A 9,543-nucleotide genomic window follows, 5' to 3' on the forward strand; every position below is an offset into this window, starting at 1 on the left:
TACCAAAGAGGATAATTCTTGACAGAGAAAAGAAACCCACAGGCTTTCTTGTGTGCCCTGATCTTTTAGGTAAGGTTTCAACTTGCAACAGTCAGAGCCAAAACAACCTGTGCTCAAACTCAGAGTTTAGTTCATTCACTCTGATGCAGCTTTAATGGCAGAAGTCAGGGAAAATGGAGCATGACACAGGGCACAGACAAGCAGCTTCTGTTTACTCTGTGTCTTCATTCCCTGAGAACTGGCAGAAGAAGACTTTGTTAGGCCTTGAGAGTCTGTAATGGAGTGCTGTGGAGTGAATGGAGGTAGGTTGGAGAGTGTCTGATCTCTTAAGAGCCAGAACATTTAAAGATGACTGCAGGTCCAAGTGGGGATGGATAGCACAGCAGTTCATTGCAACTAGGGCTAACAGCTTATGGAAAAAGCAAACTGCTGGTTATGTGTTAGTCACTCAGTTGTGTCTGACTCTTTGCGACCCCATGGACGGGGAGCCCGAAGCCTGCCAGGCTCCTCTGTCCATGAAATTCTCCAGGTAAGAATACTAGAGTGGGTTGCCATTCCCTTCTCCAGGTGATCTTCCTGACCCAGGGATCGAACCCAGGTCTCCTGCATTGCAAGCAGATTCCTTACCGTCTGAGCCATCATGGAAGCCTTATACATTGGAATTGGAGAAAAAAGTATTTGTCATATCAGTAGCTACAGACCTGCTAGCAGGAGCTGTGTTGATTATTTTTCTAGTCAAGTTCCTATATGTAGATTTCAGATACACAGTGGAAATCACTATGTGATTAACTTTTTGATAATCCACAGTCATTCTGCAGCGTCCACCTGCCTTCTGCATGGGCAATGGGAGAGTCAAATGGGGTTTTACCAGCCCTGAGTCTTTTAAGTCCACAATTCCCTCAGGGATAAGGTATTGTTTTTATGTCTACTATCCTGATCATAAAGGAAGTTCCAGTGACTTCCGTTTGATCCTTCCACTCAACATGCTGGTTATTCCATGGGTCAAACAGCCAAGACTGATATTCTTCCAGTTAATAAGTATGCGTATCCAATTAACATTCATGAAATGGGGAAATAACTATATAACTGATTCATGGATCTATCGGGCCCATGTGATCTGAAATTCACCTAAGATTCCATATATTACCAGACCACCAGTAACCCCCATTTCACTGGTGACACAGTAGCATTTTGAGTATCCAGGAATTAATGTAAATTCAGATCCAGTACGTAGTATTCCTCAAAAGTTCTGGATAATTCCTTTTTCTCAGGTTTCAGTTCAGTTCAGTTCAGTCGCTCAGTTGTGTCCGACTCTTTGCGACCCCATGAATCACAGCACGCCAGGCCTCCCTGTTCATCACCATCTCCCGGAGTTCACTCAGACTCACGTTCATTGAGTCCGTGATGCCATCCAACCATCTCATCCTCGGTCGTCCCCTTCTCCTCCTGCCCCCAATCCCTCCCAGCATCAGAGTTTTTTCCAATGAGTCAACTCTTCACATGAGGTGGCCAAAGTACTGGAGTTTCAGCTTTAGCATCATTCCTTCCAAAGAAATCCCAGGGTTGATCTCCTTCAGAATGGACTGGTTGGATCTCCTTGCAGTCCAAGGGACTCTCAAGAGTCTTCTCCAACACCACAGTTCAAAAGCATCAATTCTTTGGCACTCAGCCTTCTTCACAGTCCAACTCTCACATCCATACATGACCACAGGAAAAACAATAGCCTTGACTAGATGGACCTTTGTTGGCAAAGTAATGTCTCTGCTTTTGAATATACTATCTAGGTTGGTCATAACTTTTCTTCCAAGGAGTAAGCGTCTTTTAATTTCATGGCTGCATTCACCATCTGCAGTGATTCTGGAGCTCAAAAAAATAAAGTCTGACACCGTTTCCACTTTTCCCCATCTATTTCCCATGAAGAGATGGGACCAGATGCCATGATCTTCGTTTTCTGAATGTTGAGCTTTAGGCCAACTTTTTCGCTCTCCTCTTTCACTTTCATCAAGATATAAACATTTTAATAAATGGCAGCAAATCCCATTAGGGGAAGTCCTCAGTAGGTGCTTCATCATAATCTATCACAAGTGATAATTTGATTAATCATAATGCAATTATGTGTTCAAATGCTAGCATCTCATTTCCCCCACTGGCAAGAAACTAAAGGATATGACCAGTACCCAGATAGTATCTCTGAGAGTTTATTTTCTGAGACTACTTTAGTTGAAGCTCAAAGCTCTAAGAATGGCTCATCTGGTTCTGGTGTCTTTGAACTCAGAGGAGGGTCCCTGTGATTGGGAAACTAAACCTTTAGGAGAGGTACCAGCCCACTGATGTTAGTGTTTCCAAAGTGGGCATTTTATACTGTTGGTTCTGCAAGTGTTGGAAAACTGCAGACTAGACTCCCCTGCTGTTATTAAAATAATTCCTACCTCTTCTGTTTGTTATTGCAGGCCTGAAATTTCCCCTGTTTCATAGATTAAGTAATATTTTAGTAGACTGTTCATCTATTTCATCCCTAGGGATACTGTGATGATTAATGTTATCTTTCAACCTGACTGTACTACAGTATGTCCAGATATGAGGTTGCACATCATTCTGAGTCTGCAAGCCTGTTCCTTATGGGATTGAAACTAGAACTGGCAGACTGAGTAAAAACAGATTATCCTCACCAACACGGATGGTCCTAATCCAATCCATTCCAGGACTGGAATTAAAAAAAAACTGAGTAAGAGAGAATTTGCTCTCTCTGCTTGACTCTTTTTGAGCTGAGACATCTCTCTTCCATCTTCAGTCTCAGACTTGGACTAGAATTTACATGAGCATCATGTTCCCTGATTCTCAGACCTGTGGACCTGGACAGGCACCACACCACTGGCTCTCCTGAGTCTCCAACTTGCCCACTGCAGATCTTAGGGCTTCTCAGCCTCCATGGTCCCGTAAGCCAATTCCTTATAATAAATAAATAAATAAGGGCATCCCCCGTAGTCCAGTGGCTAAGATTCTGTGCTCACAGTGCAGGGAGCCCAGGTTCCATTCTTGGTCAGGAAACTAGATCCCATATGCTGCAACTAAGACCCAGCACAGCCAAATAAACAAATAATGAATTTAAAAATAAAATATTTTAAAAATAGATAAATAAATATCTACTTTATCTATCCCTCTATCTATCCTGTTCTGTTTCTATGGAAGAATCAGGCTAATACAGATACTGTAATCAGAGAACATGAAGGGTCAAAATACTATGATCATCACCCCACCTTTGGTTGCCCTTATTATCAATGTGCCAATCTCATCTCTGGTAGTTAAAGGCTGCCACTTGGTATCTTTTTTACACGCACATCCCATCACCTTATTGAAATTTCAGTGGTGGCAAATTCCATTGTCATACCTACTACTAAGTTAAAAGAATACTGGCACTGCTCTCGTGAATCTATTTCTCAGCTTCATAATGAAGATGGTATTCTCTGGGCCTTCTAGGAGAATGCAGAAGGAGGTGGCGGGGGTGGGTTTATGCAGATCATGACAAAACTAGTCTGACATTCTCATCCTCTTTATATTGCACTCTGCCTTATGTTTTGGAAATTCTGGAATCTCAAACTCATTGGAAGAGCTCTTGTTGAATCCAAAATTCAGTGACTTAAAGTGAACTGTTAGAACCACTTCCAGCTACACAAGCTAACATGTTAAATCTGAAACCTCTGGTATATTCCCTCATATCAGTTTTGACATGATCTAAATTTGGAATTCATTCCCTAGAATCCACCCCCACCCCAGGTTTTTACTGATTTTAATTCACAAACTCTTGTAAGTTTTTGGAGTTATAAGCTCACAAGTCAAACTTGGTATTTGTTGCTCAGGAGCAGACAGAGATCTGACCCTAGTCATGGCAGGAGGAAACAAAAGATAATTGGGATGGATTCTGAGATGGTTATAAGATCTTCAAGCAAGAATAAGCAATTATTTTCAGCCATGAAAGGGCAGATCATTTTGACTGCCAGGAAGGATTCAGAAGTTCAAGATTCTCAGCTTCCTCTGACTCAACCCAGATATCCCCCTTCCAGAATAAGAGTCCTGCTCCTCCATAACCAACACCCTCACATTCACACAAGACAGGTAGTTAAGCTGTGACTTATACTTACATAATGATTCTACAAACCATACACTTCAGTTTTATACCAGTTTCAGAGAAGTCCATCCTGTGATTGCAAGAAATGATACTCTTAAGTCTGCCACAGAAATGGTCTAGTTCTCTGACTGTAACTTGAACAGAGAAGGTATAGACATAAACCTGTTATTCTCTTTCTGTGGCAACCCACTCCAATAATCTTGCTTGGAAGATCCCATGGACAGGGGGGCCTGTCCAGCTACGGTCCATAGAGTCGCAAAGAGTTGGACATGACTGAAGTGACTTAGCACACACACATAAGCACTCTGGTATACTCAGAAGCAAGCATCTTACTCCACAGTTCTTGTGAGTATCTTACTTTTCATGGCAAAAGGAACTTTGCACATGTGATACGTTAAGGATATCAAGATGGGGAGATTTTCCTGGATTATGCAGGTGGGCTGCTATGGTGTAAATGTTTGTGTTCCTTCATCCCACCAAATTCATATGTTGAAATCTACCGTCCAAGATGATAGTATTGGAGGATAAAGCCTTTGGCTCCACCCTCATGAATGTAATGAGCCTCCTTATAAAAGAGCCCAGGGACCTCCTAGGTGGTCCCATGGTTAAGACTGCATGCTACCACGGCAGGGGGTGCAGGTTCAATCTCTGGTTGAGGAACTAAGATTCCACATGCCATGTGGTGCAGCCAATAAATACGTTAATTAAAGATAAAAGAGAACCCAGAGAACTCCCTAACCCCTTACCCCGTGTGAAGACACCATGAGAAGTCTTTGACACGCGAGAGTGTCCCAACCAGATCCTAACCATGCCTGTGCCCTGTTCTCAAACTTTGAGCCTCCCAAACTGTGAGAAGTAGATTTCTGTTCTTTGTAAGTCACCCAGTCTGTGGTATTCTGTTACAGCAGCCTGAAGGGAATGAGACATGCGTGCTAAGTTGCTTTAGTCATGTCTGACTCCGAGGGACCCTATGGACTGTAGCCCGCCAGGCTCTTCTGTCCATGGGATTCAGGCAAGAATACTGGAGTGGGTTGCCATGCTCTCCTCCAGGGGTTCTTCCTGACCCGGGGATCAAATTCGTATCTCTTACATCTCTTGCATTGGCAGGCAGGATCTTGACCATTGGTACCGCCTGGGAAGTCCAAATAAGACATGGGCCCAACCTAATCGTATGGGTCCTTCAAAGCAGAGAACTTTTTCTGCCTGTAGTCAGAGGGAGATGTGATGACAGAAGAACCTGAGAGATGGCAACACTGGAAGGACTCAATCTGCCATTCCTGGCTTTGAAGATGAAAAAGGGGGCCACAAACCAAGGAATCGTGGACTCTAGAACTGGAAAAGTCAAGGCAATGAATTCTCGAAAAGAGCTTCTAGAAAGGAGCTCAGCTCTGCCCACATCTAGATCTTATCCAGCAGGACCCATCTCAGACTTCTGACCTCTAAACTCGAAGACAATAATGTATATTGTTTCAAGCTACTAAGCTTGGGCTTCCCAGATGGTACTAGTGGTAAAGAACCTATCTGCTGATGTAGGAGAGGCAGATTTGATTCCTGGGTCAGGAAGATCCCCTGGAGAAGGTCATGGCAACCCACTCCAGTATTCTTGCCTGGAGAATCCCACGGACAGAGGAGCCTGATGAGCTACAGTCCATGGGGTTGCAAAGAGTGGGACGCGACTGAGCGACTCACACTTTCACTCTCACTTCAACTTATGAATTTGGGGAGGATACAATTCAGTTTATAACATCATGTGACTAACCTACTCTGAACTTTGCTTTTCTTGCCTGTAAATTAGGGATGGTTACTGAAAACATTAAAAGAGGTTAAGGAACAGGTATGTGTTCCAATTATCTGATATTGTAAGGAAATGGCAACCCACTCCAGTATTCTTGCCTGGGAAATCCCATGGACAGAGGAACCTGCTTGTCTGTAGTTCATGGGGTCGCAAAGAGTCGACAAGACTGAAGCAACTGAGCATAGCACATGCAACAAGCCACTCTAAGACTGAATGGCTTCAACCAACATGTTTGCTCATGAGTCTGCAGTCTGGGCAATTTCCAGATAGCACCCCCTGGCCCTCTGTGATCCCCCTTCCCTTCATGAGAGCCGTGGAAACCTCACAGCTGCCCCTTCGTTTATTTTATTTTTTGTGTCATGCCAAGCAGCATGCACAGAGACGGCAATGGCACCCCACTCCAGCACTCTTGCCTGGAGAATCCTATGGACGGAGGAGCCTGGAAGGCTGCAGTCCATGGGGTCGCTGAGGGTCGGACACGACTGAGCGACTTCACTTTGACTTTTCACCTTCATGCATTAGAGAAGGAAACGGTGACCCACTCCAGTGTTCTTGCCTGGAGAATCCCAGGGACAGGGGAGTCTTTTGGGCTGCTGTCTATGGGTTCGCACAGAGTCGGACACGACTGAAGTGACTTAGCAGCAGCAAGCAGCATGCAGAATCTTAGTTTCCCAACCAGGGAAAAATACAGCCTTGACTCTTTCCTTTTTAGACCCAGTGGTAGTGAAACACACCCTCCCCCGCTTCCAAGAATGATGGTCCAGGCCCAGAGGGGCCTACAGGCCTCCTTGGTTTTCTCCATCCTTGGGGTCTTCTTGAACTGTTGTCACAGGTTCTGCCAAGGACTCTTGATCCCTGCATGACTATTCTCTCCTCTTCTTGCCCTGTCCCAGGAGAATAACATTCCCTTTGTCCTCACTTCACAGAGAAAAGATGAACTTTCTAGAAGGATCTTCACTGTAGATCTAGAGACTCAACTTTACGTGACATGTATCTTTTGCTCTTACATTGGACGCCTTCTATCTGAGGGCTGGCCTGTCTTGAGGCCAACAAGCTCACGGTCCTCCCACCCTGGAGCAGCAGGTGATCCAGATGAGGGCAGGGAAAGCCACATCTTCTTCCAGATGGAGCTGGGGCCGCTTCAATCAGAGAATATCACATGGTTTCCATGTAGTCACTTAGATCCGCCAGGCTCCTCTGTCCATGGGATTTCCCTATTAAGAACACTGGGGTGGGTTGTCGCTTCCTCCTCCAGGGGATCTTCCTGACCCAAGTAGCGGACCTGTCTCCTGTCTCCTGCATTGCAGGGGGATTTTTTTTTTTTAATCACTGAGCCACCAGCAAAGCCCTAACCTATCATGAGAAGTTTCCAAAATAGTGATTGCTGTTATGAAATATCAAGTCCCTACATATGAACCTTTAAGTTATGAACTTTCAAAGATGCAAACGTGTGCATTCCAGCAACATCAGCGGTGAGTGAAACTGAGGCTTACCCTCCATCTCGGATTGCAGATGGTCCTTCATCGCTGCTATCTCCCACCTCCTCTCCCTCCAGTCAGCAACTCTTCTTGCCTGTTCACTCAGTGTTAGCCCCTGTATGCCAGCTGTTGTACTGGACTATGGTACTTTTCAAGGGACTGCACTCTAAGATTAAAAATATTTTATTTTTTGTGTTTTTTTAAAATGTATTATTTGTGTGACCAGTACGGTAAATACAGTGCAGTACTATATAGCCGATTGTGTTAGCTGGGTACCTAGTCTGACTGTGTTGCACTTAGGAATGTGCTCTCAGAACAGAGCTCTTTTGTGCGTAGGGGACTTATTGTAATCCTGACAGAACAGTTTATAGAAAGGAAATAAATACTAGCGATGGCCCCCCACGAATCAGCTAGAAAGCTAGGAACGTCATTTAACTTCTCTGGGGTTCAGCCTCTCGTTGTCAGCTTGGGAGCGAGGGACTCCATGGGCAAGACTCAAGCTGACAGGATCCAAGGGCCTGACTTAACACACTCTGCGGTCCCTTCCATCCTGTAAGCCCTTGAGGAAGTCTGTCTGCAAACTATTCCTTTCTTTCGGGAGAGCTCTCTTTCCCATGGGTCTGGGGTGGGGGAGGGGTGGGAACTGCAGGTGGGGAGACAGAGGAAGGCTCTTGGGGGGATCTCTAAAGATAGGTAGGCGCCCCACCTCTCCCCCGGTGGCCGCAGACTTGGCGGTCCGGGTGGAGTCGTCTCCCTGAGGCACAGCTGCCAAACTCCCACCCACCGCCAGAGGGAAGCCCCCAGGAGACCGCGGAGCAGCAGGAATTCAAAGGAGCCTTCCCAGGTCCAGGTGTGTGCATTCCGGGGCCTGACAGCCGCCTACCCCGCCGCCTTTCAGGGCCCGTTTTTCCCCAGGCATTATGCAAAATAAAGCTGCCTTGTTTCCCCCGCCTGGCAACCCGGGGCTTCTGGGAGGCTCTCTCGGTGAGAGGGAGGATCAGAGAAAAACAGCTGGCAGAGCTGAGACTTCGTGATGGAAAGCAAAGGAAGGAGGCTTTTAGCTTCTTCCTCTGCAGTGTGACCCCCATTACTCTCAGGGCCGTTCCGAACCAGAGGACTCCGCCTCAAGTCGAGGCAGCGCCTCGGAGGGTCTCACTAGAGGCTGAAGGGATGCAAGCCAAGCACAATTTCGTAGGGAGAAGAGTTCCTCCACTGGCCTCTAGGTGGCATGATTCTTCTCAAGGACCATTGATGAAAGCCTCGCTAGGTGTGGGCTGCAGAGTAGTTGGGTAGAGTACAGAAGGTTCACAGGGTGGGCTTCCCAGGTGGCTCAGTGGGTAAAAAATCTGCTTGCAATGCAGGAGAAGGCAGGCAAATGCGTGTTCGATCCTGGGTTGGGAAGACCCGCTGGAGAAGGACATGGCAAACCACTCTAGTATTCTTGCCTGGAGAAACCCATGGACAAAGGAGCCTGGTCCATAGGGTCCCAAAGAGTTGGACATGACTGAAGCCACTGAGCACACACAGGATAGAGAGTGGCATTTTTTCAAGTTGATCAAGTCCCCCGCTTGAGCAAGCATTCCTAGAGACAACTTGTCCCTGAAGTGTAGTTCAGCATCGGAAGGCATCCTATGGGGCAGAAAAGTCCTCCATCTAAGTTCCGGTTCCAGCTCTTCTTGTACTAGGGTGCTCCCTTGTTTATTCATTCATGTCTTTGGTGTTGTTTTTTTTTTTTTCCCTCAATATTTATTTATTTGGCTGCACTGGGTCTTGGTTGCAGCACTTGGTATCTTTGATTTCTTTGTGGCACTTTGGATTTTTAGTTGTGGCATATGAACTCTTTCTTGTGGCATGTGGAATCTAGTTCCCTGACCAAGGATTGAACCCAGGCCCCCTGCCTTGGGAGTGAGGAGTCTTAGCCACTGGACCACCAGGGAAGTTCCCTCATTCATGTCTTAGTGAGCTTACTCAGTTTATATATCAGGTACTCAACCCCAGAGGAAGGAATACACAGATGAATGAAAGCATCATCCTCTATCATCCAAATAGAACTTTCCCAACTTTACTCGGTCTAGAAAAGAAATGTATGCTTCTTCGAGTGTCCTGGGGGAAAGCAGCTTTATAAGAAGATAATTATAATGCAA

This window comes from Ovis canadensis, chromosome 3 (genome assembly GCF_042477335.2).
Source record: "Ovis canadensis isolate MfBH-ARS-UI-01 breed Bighorn chromosome 3, ARS-UI_OviCan_v2, whole genome shotgun sequence".
NCBI lineage: Eukaryota > Metazoa > Chordata > Mammalia > Artiodactyla > Bovidae > Ovis > Ovis canadensis.